The 15728-nt window shown below is 41.6% G+C and overlaps 1 protein-coding gene across 8 annotated transcripts in view; it reads right to left on the bottom strand.

Moving 5' to 3' along the window:
- Window positions 1-15728, bottom strand: part of ZBTB20 (zinc finger and BTB domain containing 20) — a 625639-nt gene that overhangs the window by 420408 nt on the left and 189503 nt on the right. For all 8 annotated transcript variants that reach the window (XR_008446640.1, XR_008446641.1, XM_054043665.1 and 5 more), the window contains exon 4: window positions 357-432. The gene's annotated coding sequence lies outside the window, so the exon portion shown is untranslated. The remainder of the gene's footprint in view (window positions 1-356; window positions 433-15728) is intronic.

Below are 15728 nucleotides of genomic sequence, written 5' to 3'. Positions count from 1 at the left end.
TTCTGATGCCATCAGGAATCTCTGCTATTTTCCATTATCCCTGCATCAAAGTGCAGGAATCCTTGGTGACAGGATGACAGGAAATGTATGTCAATTGGGACAAAGCTACACACCATTCCTAATAAAATTTGAAACAGCCAGCGGAAAGAATTAGCAATTTGGGGTCTGACATAAAACCTGGTAAAGATCTAGCACAACTTCCTTTAAAAAAATAAATAAATGTCATTTAAACTTGTAAATCCCATCCAAGGGCACTCTGACCTTTATCCATGTCCAGTTACTGTGCTAACACTTTTATTGTGTGCACTGTATTCAGAGAAATACTGACAAAAGGTACAGGAAAAGCTTTTACTTACAGGAATGCAGTGCAGCTTAATCTTTTTGTTTTTAAGGTGCAGTGATTTCAGCATCTAAAATTTAACTTCAGGCAGTCTGAAAAGAAACAGGTTAAAATCTCTTTCAGTTATAATTGGTATTTCAGATTTAATTAAAAATTAAACTTTCATAATGTTTCACCATCCAAAGCAATGCATTATCAGTCAAGCGTGGCCTTTTTTTTTTTTTTTTTTTGGTTAAAAAAAGCTCTTCCTGAGTAGTCTGTAATGAAGAAAGAGGGGGGGAAAAGCAATTCACAAAAGCAAAATATGCCTCTGCATTAAAGGATCTCAGATTAACATGGAAAGAAACCTCCTGCCCCTTAATTTCAACAATCTACCTTCTAAAAGAAAAATCAGGCATAACAATTAAAAATGACAGAAAGACAACATCACATACCAATGAGTGCGGAAAAGATGTTAATTTCAGCCAATAAGGAAACTGTTAGGACCAGAATGTACAAACTGAAAGAGAAAATATGATTTTAAATAATGCTAGCCAAAAATATTTTTAAAATCCGTTCTACAACACGTAGTACTTTCAGACAATTGCACAGAGGGGAAAAGAAAGACAGGCAAATTTAGAAAGAGGAAATGTGTTGTGCAAGGTGTAAAAAGTACAGGACCTATATATCCTTTTGCTAAAGGATACAAAATAGCTGATTTAGTTGTGAAGTTTTTATCTTGTAAAATCAATGCCCTTTTACTTTGCAAAATAGTAGATTAGGAAGTGATAGTTATAGACATTCATACCACTTGAACAGATGCAAAATCAAAAACAATTTTTATTTTTCAAATAACAGTTGGAATGGCATTAAAAACTCCAAGGGTTACAACATACGTCTGAGTATAAATGTTATAGGAGCATTTAAAATCAATGGTTTTAATTCTATCCAAATGTAAAATCTCTGAAAACAGAAAAAAAGGGAAAACCCAGAAATCCAAATGAGAAAAATTATTAATACATTACAACAATTTGACATTAAGCTGCCAGGGTTCGGGACTCATAGTAACAAAACTCATATTTTTATATATGTAATGTTTTAATAAGAGGAAATAAAAACAAACAAGTACATATCTTGGTTAAAATATTTTATTTTGAAAATATGGCAGTGAAACTTTTAGAATGTACAAATTCAGTCAAAGCTGACCCCTTCATTAGCAGAATACAGAGAAAGACCCAAGCTACACACTTTGGTTCTGAATCCAGATCCATATTTTGAACACCCCCAGAGTTTTGGGGTTATTCAAATGTGGAGTTTTAATTCAGGCCTGTCTTTAATAGAAAGTATGATTTTCTAGACACCATTAACAACTGCTTTTTAGAGCAGCTAGTCCTGGCACCCACAAGGGGAGAGGCAATTCTTGATTTAGTCCTAAGTGGAGCACAGGATCTGGTCCAAGAGGGGACTATAGCTGAATGGCTAAGTAATAGCAACCATAATGTAATGTAATTTAATATCCTTGTAGGGGGGGAGATAGATACCTTCAACTACACAGAAGAGGGGAAGCTAGTTAAATGGAAATTAAAGGGAACAGTTGCAAGAGTGAAATACCTCCAAGGTGCATGGAAACCATTTAGAAACCCCATAATAGAGGCTCAAACTAAATGTATATACCAAATTTTAAAAAACAGTCAGAGGACCAAAAAACGCCACCATGGATAAACAACAAAGTAAAAGAGGCAGATAGAGGCAAAAAGACATCATTTGAAAATTGGAAGTCAAATCCTACTAATGAAAACAGAAAAGAGCATAAACTCTGAAAAGTCAAGTATAATTAGGCAGGCCACAAAAGAATTTGAAAAGCAAGTAGCAAAGGACTCAAAAAATAACAGCAAAATTGTTTTAAAGTACATCAGAAGCAGGAACCTGCCAAACAATCAATGGGACACTGGCCAATCAAGGTGCTAAAGGTGCACTCAAGGAAGACAAGGCTATTGCGGAGAAGTTAAATGAATTATTTGCATCAGACTTTACTGCAGAGGATGTGAGGGAGAATATTGTTAGGTGACAATAAGAAGTCACCAGGACCACACGGTATTCACCCAAGAGTTCTGAAGGACTCAAATATGAAATTGCAGAAATACTAATTGTGGTATGTAACCTATCGCATAAATCAGCCTCTGTACCTGATGACTGAAGCATAGCTAATGTAATGGCAAAGTTTGCAGAACTTCTGGAAAAGAGATGACTAAGGGGGGGATACAACAGAGGACTATACTAAAGTCATGAATGGGGTAGAGAAAGGAAAAGGGAAGTGTTATTTATCCCTTCACATAACACAAGAGCCAGGGGTCACCCAATTAAATTAATAGGCAGCAGGTTTAAAACAAATATTAAGAAGTACTTCTTTACCTAACGTACAGTTAACCTATGGAACTCATTGCCAGATGATGTTGTGAAGGCCAGAAGTAAAACTGGGGTAAAAAAAAAAGAATTGGATAATGTCATCTATCAGTGGCTATTAGTCAAGATGGTCAGGGATGCAATCCCATGCTCTGGGTGTCCCTAAACCTCCAACTGCCAGAAGCTGGGACTGGAGGACAGGGGATGGATGACTCTAAAATTACTCTATTCTGTTCATTCCTCTGAAGCATCTGGCACTGGCCACTATCAGAAGACAGGATTCTGGGCTAGATGGTCTACTGGTCTGACCTAGGATGGCCATTCTTACATTCTCATGGATCTCTCCAGTCCTCATTATTACAAAACAGGAAAGAGAGATGGATTCTCTCTCGGGATTGTGGGAGCTTCTGAGAGTGAGGCTGAGTTTATGTGCTCTGTGCACTAGCCAGGTTTCTGTTAGGCTGTGTATGGTTTTGTTTTGTTTCTTGCTGCTTCTTTACTTTAGGGGTGTTATTGGTCCCCCATCTCCTTTTCCTTGCAGGAGTTGGTGGGGTTCTCTGCCTCAGAGGGTTTTAGCAGTTTAATCCACAAGCATGGGATTCAGTGTGTACATCCTGTCTCCTACACTGTGCAGGATGAGTTGCTGAGTATAGGTAAGATTATTGACTATGCTAATACAAAATCTGCCTCTCGAATGAACAAATTTATAGTAATTTTCCTGTCCCAAGAATAGTTTGTGAATCGTTTGGTACAGGAGGGACTCTGGGTCAAGGAGGCTTTTGTTCAAGTTTTCCCCTTGTTTACTCCTGCTACTAAAGTACCAATGTCCCCCCTTCCTTCATAATGAGACACCAGTGTCTGATCTCTCCCGATGGGAAGGTATTTCCTGCTCTTAGGATGATTCCATTAGTCTGCAAGAACCCAAATGTGGGACATGTTATGTCATTCCGGTGCCAGGTTTCTGTGGTTCTAAATACCCCTGAACAGCCCTTGAACTACGTTTTAAAGCATCACATAGATGGCATAGTTTTTACAGTATTTGTTACCTTTGAAAATGTGAAATGTTTCCTATGTGGTGACCCTGATCTTGCCCATGCACTGCTAGCTTGGGGATTCCTGGTAAGAATGTGGGACCCCAGGATAGTGGGGGTGGTTGGGATGTCAAGGGACATCTGAACTGCCAGATTCTGTCTCCCTCCCCCACCGCCATATGTATCTGCTATCCTCTAGAGAAAAGCCTCCCCACCACAGGTGTCCTCTGTCGTGACCCCATCACTTGTACCTGGACAGAAGCGAGTCCCAGAGTTTGAGCTGCACCTCCCTGCAGAGGAAGCAGAGAGAGGTTCTAGAGATGGGGGTGGAGAACAGACCAATGAGATGGATTTATGAAGCACTATTTCTAAAAGGACTAAGACGTTGGCGGCGCCTGAGCCACTGGCAGTGGCTGAGGATGGAGCTGTGTGCCCTGGGAAGGAGAATAGTGTTGTGTTGGGTGATAGCGCCATGCCTGGCATTTCCAGTGGGATACTGTCCTCTTCTGGCATGGTGAGTCCTCAAGCCCCAATCCTGTATGCTGCAGAGATGATGCTGAGTCCCAACCCACTGCCTTCCCCTCTTGAGACTATAGATATGCTATCTGCCCGCACTGAATCTTTCTCCCTCGTGAATTATGAGAATGTTACAATGGTGGCGGAATGTTCTTCTGACCTGGTGGAGTCTCAGGGAGATGAAGAGGATGATGATAATCTCTCTTACTCCTCACTGGTTCCTGATGTCCCAGCCAGTCAGCTAGATAAGAAAGGAGGTACAGTGTGAAGGAGCTTAGTGACTTTTTTTGGATAGCCCTAAAAGGAAATGGGGAGTTGATTTACAGCATTTTATTCATTCAGCTGCCCTTGTCTTGAGAGATAATTCGGTTGACTGTAGGAAACGTTTCTGTTTCAAAAAGTTGTTGAGGAAGGTGAGGAAGTGTGTTGGGATTGTTCAAGATACACAGCCCTCCCCGTGGCTTGTTTTGTTCACAGTATTTCCACTTTCCATTGTCTCCTTCTGCTGCTTGGCTCTCTCTTTCTAATCTCTGTGATGCTGCTTACCCTTGGCTCTCAATATTAATGACTGCCAGGATGGTCACAGAAGGACACAACTCTGAATTTCTTAGACAAAAGCAGGTTAATGTTTTTCTTTTGCAAGGGACACACTCAGACCTTGATAATCAGGAGATCTGGTTAAAGGAATGCAAAGGGGAAGCTTTCTTGAGCCATAGCTCCAATGTCACAGCTGGGGGAACTGTTCTCTTTCCCCAGAACACAGGGACACAGATCTTCTCTGTGAATGAGTGTGTGCAGGGCCAGCTCCTCCAGGTGGAGACACATATTGGCACTACTGTCTTACTGTGTATGCCCCTACTCTGGGGCGAGATCATGTCTCCTTTCTGCAGACACTTGTCCATGCCATGCTTGGCTGTGACCCTGATGGTAATATTGTCCTGGGAGGGGATTTCAGTTGCACTGTAGATTATGTTTTAGACAAGAACCAGAAGGAACTACACCCTCAGTCAGCCAGGGAACTGTGTTGTCTCCTGTCGCCCTTTGGGCTAGCAGATGTTTGAGGTACTCTCACCCCAGTGTTAGGTAGTACTCTTGGCTGAAGGCTGCTCCCAAGCAGGTCTCAAGGGCTAGACTGGATCACTTTTATACCAGGAAGACCAGTGTGGTCTTCCCTGTTCTGATCATCATTATGCCTGTGTCAATGTGTCTCTCCGTCTTCCTTCCTGTACTGCCCACTGGTGTTTTAATACCAAATTATTACAGGACTTGAATCTCACTGAGATGTTTGCTGTGTTTTGGGAACATTGGCAGCAGCATAAGCCTCTGTATGAAACAGTGGTGGGGCAGTGTATTAGACAGTGGAGGGATGTCAGAAAGATCCAGCTCCAACTGTTCTGCCATAAGCGTACCCAGGCTGCCACGCAGTCCTTGCTTTGGCCACGAGTGTCCTGGAATGAGACATTGTGGACCCTCATGGCAACCTTGTTGCTGCCTTCTAGCCCTGCTGTATCACAATGAATAGGCATCTGCTTGCATGAACTGGGCTAAAAGCAATTCAATCTTACTGGGCTCTTGGCAGTGCAGCAATCCCCCTTTGTTGCCCTAACAATTGCATATGGGCAGCTCTGGGATTTAGGTGTTGGGGGACCTTTTTGCATCTGAACAATATATATGAAGGAACTGGGAGGGGGCTGAAGAGATGGTGCAAGGGCACCTGAGAAAGGGCAGTGGCTTCTTCCTAGGCTCTCTATTTGGGGACAGGTTTTGATTGCCAATAACCATGTGTCCTCAATGATGTGGCACCAGCTAGTATGTCTGGACTCTCCCCCTGGACCAAATTCAGAGGCATATTAATTATATTTTTGGGGAATAGGTACCTCTGATTGTGCCCTGCTTTGCTCTTCCTGCCATTAGATGAATGGGGTCAGGGACTCACTGATTTAGTCAGCAGGGTTGTAGCCTTTCACCTCTGGTCCATTTAGCAGTTGTTGTCCTCTGACTCCCCCCGGCTTGGAAATCCCTTGCCTTCTCTCTTCTCCATCGTGCTGGTGGGATGGGCTTTAATTCTCACCTATTTTTGTTGGCAACTGGTCAATTACAGAATCTAGATTTGTTTCTATTCTATCTTTTTAATGCCCAGGGACTGTGGTGAAATCTGCATTTTTCAAATTATGGCTCTTGGAAGAGCCACTGTTTTTTAGCCCACTTTTTTCCACTGAAGCTCTCTCCTCCAGGAGCCTGTTTTCTGCCTTTATTCAGGCTGGGTTGACTAAGCTGTCCCACTGGTTTGTTCCCAGTTGGTCAAGCTAGAAGTTGGCAACAGCATTTGCTGTTCAGAGCAAAATCTTCCCTGTGCATTTTTTGGATAACTTCCTCTCTGAATTCCAGGCAGAACTCCCTCAGAGGGCTGCTCAGTATTTGCAGAATGTTTTTTCAGAGATGGTTCTTCCAGGGGGGAATCCCTTGTTCCCCTCACTAGCTGTATGCTGTTCTGTGGATGAGATCCTTGTGCGGCCAGGCAGATTGTTGTCCTGCAAGGGTTTGGTGAATGTTCCTTTTGCAAACATGACCAACAAGCAGGTCTGTGGTATGTGTGTCAAAGTGTGAGGTTAGGCTACCACCCTCTCTGATCTCCCTGATACAGTCTTGGAGGATGCCTCCATCCCAGGATGATTCTGGGTCTTTGGCTTGGAGGATGTTGTACAAACCTCTTCCTAAGTGTCCTGGTGACTTGCAGTGGAGGGTCCCGCATAGCATTGTAGCAACTAATCGTTTGGTGCACCATATTGCCTCTGAGGTGCCTGCACAGTGCCCCTTCTGTTTGGTGTCAGACATGATGTTTCATTTTTACCTATCTTGCCTCTGTTTAATTCCTCTTTTTGTTTTTTTTTTTTGCAGCAACTTTTCAGCGGTTTGGGACTGGTTTTCTCCATGCCCTTGTTTGTTTTCAGAGTGAGATACAATGCTCGCACTAGGCTGTTTTCCTGCCTGGCTACGTTTTTGCTGGGTCAGGCAAAACTAGCCATTTTGAAATCTCACCAGAACAATGAGGCCGGGGTGGAGTGGTGTGATGTGGTAAGGCTGTTCTGCACACTGTGGCCAGGCTGCAGACTGATTACACCTTTGATAAATGCTCTTGTAATCTGGACACTTTTCAGTTGACTTGGTGTGTAAACAATATTTTGAGTAAACTTGATGATGATGCTACTTTAGTGATTCATGTTTATTGTTCATTTAAGATGTGTTTTGTTGTATTTTATTCATATCTTTTTGTGTATATATTGTAATTTTATAACATTTTAAAGTAGTTTTTAAATGTGATTTTATGTGAATAAAGGTGTTTTCCATGTCATGTCTCTTTACCTACCTACCTATCTACGATTCTGTTAAGGCACCTATCAGTGTGCTAATATTACACAAGACGACGTTTGTGTATACTTTTGTATCCATCGTATCCATATACTTTACAAACTCATCCCACCACACGCTCTTGCATGCACATATACAAAGTGCATATGTGAATGTGATTAGCAATTTATTCTAAGAAGTTAAAGTATTACTTCGACTCAGCAGACAACAAATCAGTTGACAGAAGACCAAAAATTATGAAACAATTAAATGAAAGGAAAGGGAATCCACATATTTGTGCAATACAATGTCATAAGATAAACTTACTAAAGTAAACCAAGATCAGACACAGTTGCCAACTTTCACACGGTAAATAAGTACCACGACTTTCCCAATAAGTCAAAAATCAAGCTAATCGCATTTCAAAACAGGCCAAAACAAGCCAATCCCTAAGAACCCCAACACTCTATGAGACTAGATCCCCCTGGTGTGCAGTCTGGGACTGTGGTGGGCCTGCTGTGCACTCCTGACTCTCTCCCTCCCTTGCCTCTGCTTGCCGGGAACCGATCAAAAAAAAGAAGAAGCAACAAGCCAAACAAGCAACAAGCCAAAAACTAGCCCAATTTCTGTGGGGGTTTTTCCACGGGTTTAGCATGTTTGGGATCAGAAAGTAACAAATGTGTCACCTATCAGTAATAACTGTAATACTTCGCATTGCCATCTGAAGATCTCAAAGTGCTTTGTAAACTTTAATAATTAAGCCTCAGAACCCGCAGTGAGGTTGCATGTCATATCCCAGTTCTACAGACGTAAAAACTGAAGGTTAAATGACTTGCCCCCTGGAATCAGAGGCAGAGCTGGAAATAGAATTCTTGACTCCTTTTGTGCTGTCCTTTGAGTACAAGACTATCCTTTCCCTTCCTGACTGGCATATACACAGCACTAGTGAAGAAAACCAGACAAATAAGGTGAGTCTATCAGAACTAGCTAATGGTGCAGCTGTCAGGTGAGAGATAAAGTTACCTGATCTGAACTTCTAGTTCTTTCTTTTTTCCCCCGTGTAACATCTCAAAGATCACATTGTGGCTTTCTGGCAGAGAAGAGAATGGGGCAGTTGCAGCCAAAAGCTATTCCTTTTGATGTATGCAACTGAAAACTGATCTCAACTGAGAAAACAAAAAATATTCACTGAGTGTGAAATGTATCCCTGTGCACAGAGCCAGCAAAAAGAGTCCACACACACACACACACACACACAAACACCCCAAAACTCTATTTTGACAGTTCATGTGAGACTTACATGGTGCATAGGCTTTATGTTGGCCCTCTTCACCACAGTGATTTTAATCCAATATTTGTTTCTTCTGTAAGGGTTCTCCCCTTTCCCAAGTAAATCCAAGCATAGGGTTATCTGCCTTAACATCCCTAAAGGCTGGTCTCAGGGATACTCACATCTTGTTCTATGGTATCTTCCTAGTGTCAGTTTCCAATCTGAAGTCCTCGCCTGTGCCATACTCACCTTTCTAGTAGGAAAAGGGGCAAGGAAATGTAATGTCCAATGTCACTCTGCAAATCAACCAGCAGGGTCTACTCTTGTTGGTGAAAAGGATTCCCTCTCCCCAAAGCAGTCCAAGTCCCCGATCTCTGTCATGTGCCTAGGATCCACCAACTCAAGAAATAGAAGCCTCAGCAAGGTTGCATGATAGCCTATTTTATTCATAGCATTTTCATTACCATCATGAAGAATTTGGGGAAAATAACTATAGTTAACATAGGAACCTTGACATACAATAAGTGTATCTTACAAATCCTGATGTGTTATTCCAGCTACATGTTGGTAGTGAAACTGAATCAAAATATAAAGAAAAGAAGGCAAGAGTGGGAATATCATCTTGTACCACTTTCCATCCAAAAATGTCCACTAACTTTACAAATACAGACTTTCATACTTTATGCCATAAGTATTATCATCTTAATTGTGCAGATGGGGAAACCAAGGAATAGAAAGGAGAAATGATTTGCACAAGATCAGTCTGTGTCAGAGCTGGAAATAGAACCCAGATTCTGTGTTTAACCACAAGGCCACTATTCCTGTTCTCCAGACAGCATGCTTAGCACTTTTGAGGAAAGGCGGAGTTGGCTTAGGGTACATCTACACTGAACACCATTTGCAGCAGCATGTACAGTATGTGTACAGTAAAAAGAAGGTGTGTCCACACTGCACTGTATATTTACACATATCAATTAAAAGCTCTGGCGGGGGGAGGCAGTGGGGAAAGGCTTCAGCAACGCAGAGCTGCCAGAGCCTTTCCCTGCTGCCAGAGTCTTTCTCTGCGCGGGGGGGGGGGGGGGGGTAAGACGGGGTAGCCATTGCTTGGGCATGTAGAGAGCTGCATAGGGTACATACCCGTAGCATTCAGGTATGTCTTTACTTACCTAAGCAGTGCCTCACTGTCTACACCGCTATTTATACCTGGGCTAGGAGGTCGTGTAGTATATGTACTCTACATTCCACCTAAAGGAGTGTGCAGTGTAGACATACCTTTAGATTTGTGGTGCACATCAAGTCCACATTGAACCCTGAGTAATTACTCAGGTGACTAACCTGCACATCAAGGAACGGCACTTAGAAAACAGCTGGTGCGCTTCTGCTCAAGAAAATCCCAGGACTTGGTAGGTGCATTAGTAGATATCAGAACAAGTTTTAACTTTCAATTAAATGTTTTAAATACAAATCTCAGAGGTAAGCATATTTTCTCTACTGTTTGGTCACTCCTAAGCCCTAGGAAGACTGTATGAAGGCCCAGGACAGGGAGAGCAGAGCTGTTATAGAATGATTTAGGTTTACCGGCATACTTGAATGGTAGAAGCCTAAACAGCATCTGCCTCTGCTATGTCTGGCTCAGATCAGTACTCTAAGTCTTCCACCTTCATGACAACTAAATTTATTCACAAAATAAAAAGAAAATCATTCCCTATCAAAGAGCACATTTCCTTCTGCAGCCTGTTCCTCAGCTGTAGGTATCATGCATACTCATGGTGTGTCTGAAAGTGTTTGATTTTCCTGAATTTTGATGTAGTAAATTAATCAGGATTATTTATATTCCTTGATCAATGATTTTTTAAAATATTTTTTGAATAGCAATCAGAGATTGATTTAATTTCCCAATCAAAACAGTATATCACCTATGATAGCTGTGGGATTCACAGATGGACAATTTAGAACATCAGTCAATAATTTTCAATCCACTCATTATTCCCAATTCTATTGTTACTAGCAAAGGCACTTGAGCCTGTGGATCTTTCATGACAGGATCCCTACAACAGCTGCTCATGCTGTGTAATGGCCAAATACTGAAATCCTGACTTACTCCTTACTCAGGTAACACTCCAGTGATTTCATTGAAAGAGTTCTGTCCAGGAACTGAGTAAAAAACCAAGACCATTGATTTCAGTGGGGCTTCACACATGTACCAGGTTCCACCCATACTGATCTCATTGCAGGACTGGGGCCTAAATAAGGACCACAGGATATGGCCCAAAATGATTCCTCTTGCATTTCGGTTTTGAAGGCATGACCAGAAAACCAGGTAGGGCTGTGGATTGCATGAGTAATCTTGGACAGTCACTAAGGGTATGTCTACACTCCAGTCACAGACTGTTATTGCAGATCATGTAGCTATACCTGAGCCTGCTTTAATCAACCTAGTCCACGTACTATAGTAGTGCAGCCACGACAGCACAGGCTCTAGGGCAGGCTAGCACCTGAGTAACTACCCTGCACTTCATGAAGGCTTGTACAGCCTGCCCTGAAGCCTGCACTGCTGCAGCTGAACTGGTCTGGTACCTGAGCTAGCAAGATGAAAGCTCGCTCAGGTATGGCTACACATGCTGCAATCACACCCCATGATTGCAGTGTACATACCCCTAGTCCCTCTGTGCCTCAGTCCCCATTCTGTAAAATGGGGACATAGATCCTGGAACTAGGCACACTGGGGGTGCTGGCTTGAAGTGGCTTCCACCATATACAGGGTTTACAGTTTGGTTCAATGGCTCTCAGCACCCCCACTATACACATTGTTCCAGCTCCACTGTAGGGATGATTCTCTACCTCACAGGGGTGTTGTGAGAAAATATACACTAAAGATAGTGCAGAGCTCAGATACTATGATTATAGGAGCCACGTAAGTAAAGTAGGTAGATAGATAGATACAGACAAAATAAAGAAAATAAATCTTAGCTGAAGACGCTCAGCCAGTTTGGCTCAACACTCAACAGTTTGGCTACCAGCTCAACATTCAGTTTGGTGAAGACTTGCAAGATTTCAAGGGGACTTTAACATGTGCCTAAAGTTATGTATGTGCTTAACTGCTTTCCTGAACTGAGACCGCTGTGAACACTACAAAGTACAGAGGAGCTTTCCCCCCAGCACCAGTTCTGCCTTCCAATTCACCATCATTTAGAGGACATGCCCTAGCTGTGTACACATGTACACCACATCCTCCCGTTGGTGCACACCTAGTGAGTTTAGTGAATAAAGTCTATCATACTCGGAGTGTGATTTTTTTAAGCTCATAACTCAGTCAAATCAAAACCAGTTTTCTGCAGAACAAGGTCATATCCCGCTCCTCGGTGAAAACTATCTTCTTGCCAAATTTCAACTTTCAAACCATAGCTGTTTCAGCAGAAAAGGTTTTCAAACAGACACACCTGTACATTTTAATCATGGGAAAGGTTTATTTTTTCCTACTTTCCTTGTATCGCAAATTTGCTGAACTGTTTTTACTCAAACTTTAAGGGGGAAAAAGTCACTTTTGGACAGAAACTAATCATGGAAAATGTCGGCCTGAGAAATGAAAGTTTCAGAAAGTGGGAAAATAGGGGGCTAGCATGGAGACTGTTATGTACACATAATCATAAAGGCCACTGCCAGGTCAAAACTAGATCCCTAGTTCCCATTATTCACTTAGGCCACCTGCATCTGAGTTATTCAAGGAATGAGAAAGCAGCTCTTTAGAAGCCCAGCTGCTAAAGCACAGTAGTAGTTGAACGTCTCACTCTGCTGGAGTAAGTCTCTTTATAACTCTATGCAAGACCAGACCTGGCATCCTGAAATGCACTATAGTATTATTTGTGCTGCAGTTGAGGTGGTACCCAGCATTCCTCTTAATACCTCTTGAAGCTTTCCTCCTACGCGGGGGTGATGATGATAATCAAGCTGGCTGCTGAAAACCACGACATTCCCTATTCCAACTGTTTTCTTGCACAAGCTGTCCCTAGATCCTGTTTATGTTCCCAAGGAACAGGAATAGTGACAGCATGCAGCTTTTGCGAGGCCTTGCCCAAACAATTCTTTCTATAAAGATACAATTCTCTGTGAAGGCAGCTCTGATGCTGATATTCTCTGAGTATCACTCAGAACACAGCTTGAGGACTTTGCTTATACTTTTTACAAGTCATTGTAGCATATAAGCCTCTCCCCGTTCTTTTCAAGGTTCATAATGCTCTGATCTTCACAGCCCCACTGCTCCTGTTGAATGATATCATCTCCCATGGCTCAAATTATCTTTAGTGCATAAAATGATAATACCTGTTAAGAAGCAGGTTCTATCATATAATCACAGCAGCACCTTCACATTTGCTCTGGTTTAACACAGAAACTAACATCAATAAATGTTTCATTGTGACGGGTGTTTCAGTGCAGTGACAAACTGGGTGGATAAAGGAAATGTGGCGGATATAATTTGTTTGGATTTTAGCAAGGCCTTTGACACTGTACCACACAGGAAGCTCATAGAGAGACTACAGAATTATGGTCTGGATAATAATACAATAAGTTGGATAAAAACTGTCTGACAGAAAGGAAGCAATGAGTTATTAATCAGTGATGTTAGATGAAAATGGAGGGAGGAATCTACTCAGATGCCACAGTGATAGGTGCCAGGACTATTATTATTAAACAGATTTGTTAAAGACCAAGAAAGGAATTTAAAAATTCAGTAGTGATCAGATTGGTAGATGACTCAAAAATAGGACATATACCAAATACAGACAGAGAACACAGATCAAAACTACACTGAGTTCAGCATAACTGAGATGTGGCTGGGTTAGAATGGAATCATATTTAATGTAAATCAAAAGCAAAAAACTGTATTAAATACAGACGCTGTAGAAGTCCAGAAATTTAGAATCTAGGATTCCACAACAAACAAACTCTGCTCCTTTGTGAATGAACATTACAAGAATTTTTATCAAATGACTTCCCACCAGGGTCCTGACCACTAGTGGGCATTCAAGATACCCTGGCATTTTTCCTAACAATAGGATGTTAGCTCTGGTGTCATGGTCAAATTCCATTCCACTTCCTTAAATTCTCTGGCAGTTTCATTTGGATACAGTATTCTTTTCTACTTCCTTTGTTAAGCTGTTGTGTAGTATGGCTGGGTACTGTTAGTTGCTGTTTCATGCCATAGGAGGTTGCGTTTCTATGATAGTGTTCCTTTTCTATCTCTTATTTACATCAAAGGGGTATTGTGAAGCTTAATCAATTAGTGCTATTGTGGGGGCCTAAGAGGTTACAGGGAGCACCATGTAGGAAACAGAGATAAACTGGCTGCAAGCACTCTGGACAGTACGGAAGGGGGCAGTAGAGCTGCCAGAAGTGCTTGCCATCCCAGAGCAAGCATGTATGGGGGGGCTCGGGCACGCCCCTAGCCTTACGCCCTGTGCGTCAGCTAGTGCTGACGGTAGTGCTTGCTACGCTTTTCTACAGATGTATCACATGTTGCTGCTCGATGAGTTTTCCCCAGTGTCCTAGAGACATTGTATCTTAAACAGATGCAATACCCCCAGCCATCACTACACAGAGAGTACTCCTCCCTCTTCCATCCCCACTACAGTTCTGCCTCCAAGAGGCACAATCTGTCCCTTAACGTCTGTGAACCAGTTTGAGATCTTAGATGAAAGGTGACTTAGAAACGTTATAACTGTGTAATGAAAGGCCCTATTGCAACGCATACGTAGATAGGGTCAAAACAAGAATCTTAATTCCCTGAGCGTTGTGCAATTAAACTCTAAACCTTAACATTCAGAGAATAAACTCAGAGAAGTAAGATAGGGATAAGACTTAGTAGGTCCCAGGCATTCCATTTTCCCTGCCAATGCGGGAATGTTCCCTTCTATAGCACATTATCTAGCGTTCCATCCAGTCTAGTTTTAAAATGTCCCAACAAGTGATTGAGCTTCCACCACTTCCCTTTGTGGGAAAGCTCTAAGCCTAAAACGACTTAGTGTCTGGGAGCAGTTCATGATTGAGATTCAGTCCAAATTTTCTCATCCTTAATTTAATCCTAGTTGTATCCCCTAGAACATGTGCACCAACATTTTTTATTTATTTGCATTTAGTTTCCTTTATTTTTTAATTATCTTCAAAAATAGCTGAGTTGATTTTCTTCAGACTTTTAAAAAAATTATCTCTGGGCTGAAAACAAGCATGAGACAGTGTCAACTAAAACATAAGTGTGAGAAAAGATGCTTAGGGAATAATAATACACAGACCAGATATAAACTAAGGGGTTGTTATCTGGAAAATAGTTATGATGAAGGAGGAACCTTGGGAGTAACTATTGATAAACTGAACAACAATTCTTAGTGCAAACGCCACTAGAAAAAAATCCATTCTGGGATTATACAGAGGTTAGAGAGACAATGGTTATATTACCATTTCATATTGTTTTGGTAAGTTCACAAATGAAATACTGTTAGAGTGCTGATCACCAGACTTCCAAAATTACATTGACTAGAGAGAGAAGATTCAAAGGTCATTTAAAATTATATGACGTCTTAAAAGTATAACAGTCATTGCAAGAACTAAATTTGGCTAATTTACAAAGACAAAAGTGGCACAGCACAATATTACTGAGAAATTGCTTAGTTCCTCATTTTTAAAATGTAATTATAAAATAAATCATTTGGAATATAAATATTGTACTTACATTTCAGTGTATGGTATATAGAGCAGTATAAACAAGTCATTGTATGTATGAAATTTTTGGTTTTACTGACTTCACTAGTGCTTTTTATGTAGCCTGTTGTAAAACTAGGCAAATAGC

Source organism: Malaclemys terrapin, chromosome 1 (assembly GCF_027887155.1).
Source record: "Malaclemys terrapin pileata isolate rMalTer1 chromosome 1, rMalTer1.hap1, whole genome shotgun sequence".
Classification (NCBI taxonomy): Eukaryota; Metazoa; Chordata; order Testudines; family Emydidae; genus Malaclemys; species Malaclemys terrapin.
This window is presented reverse-complemented; position numbering and strand designations above follow the sequence as displayed.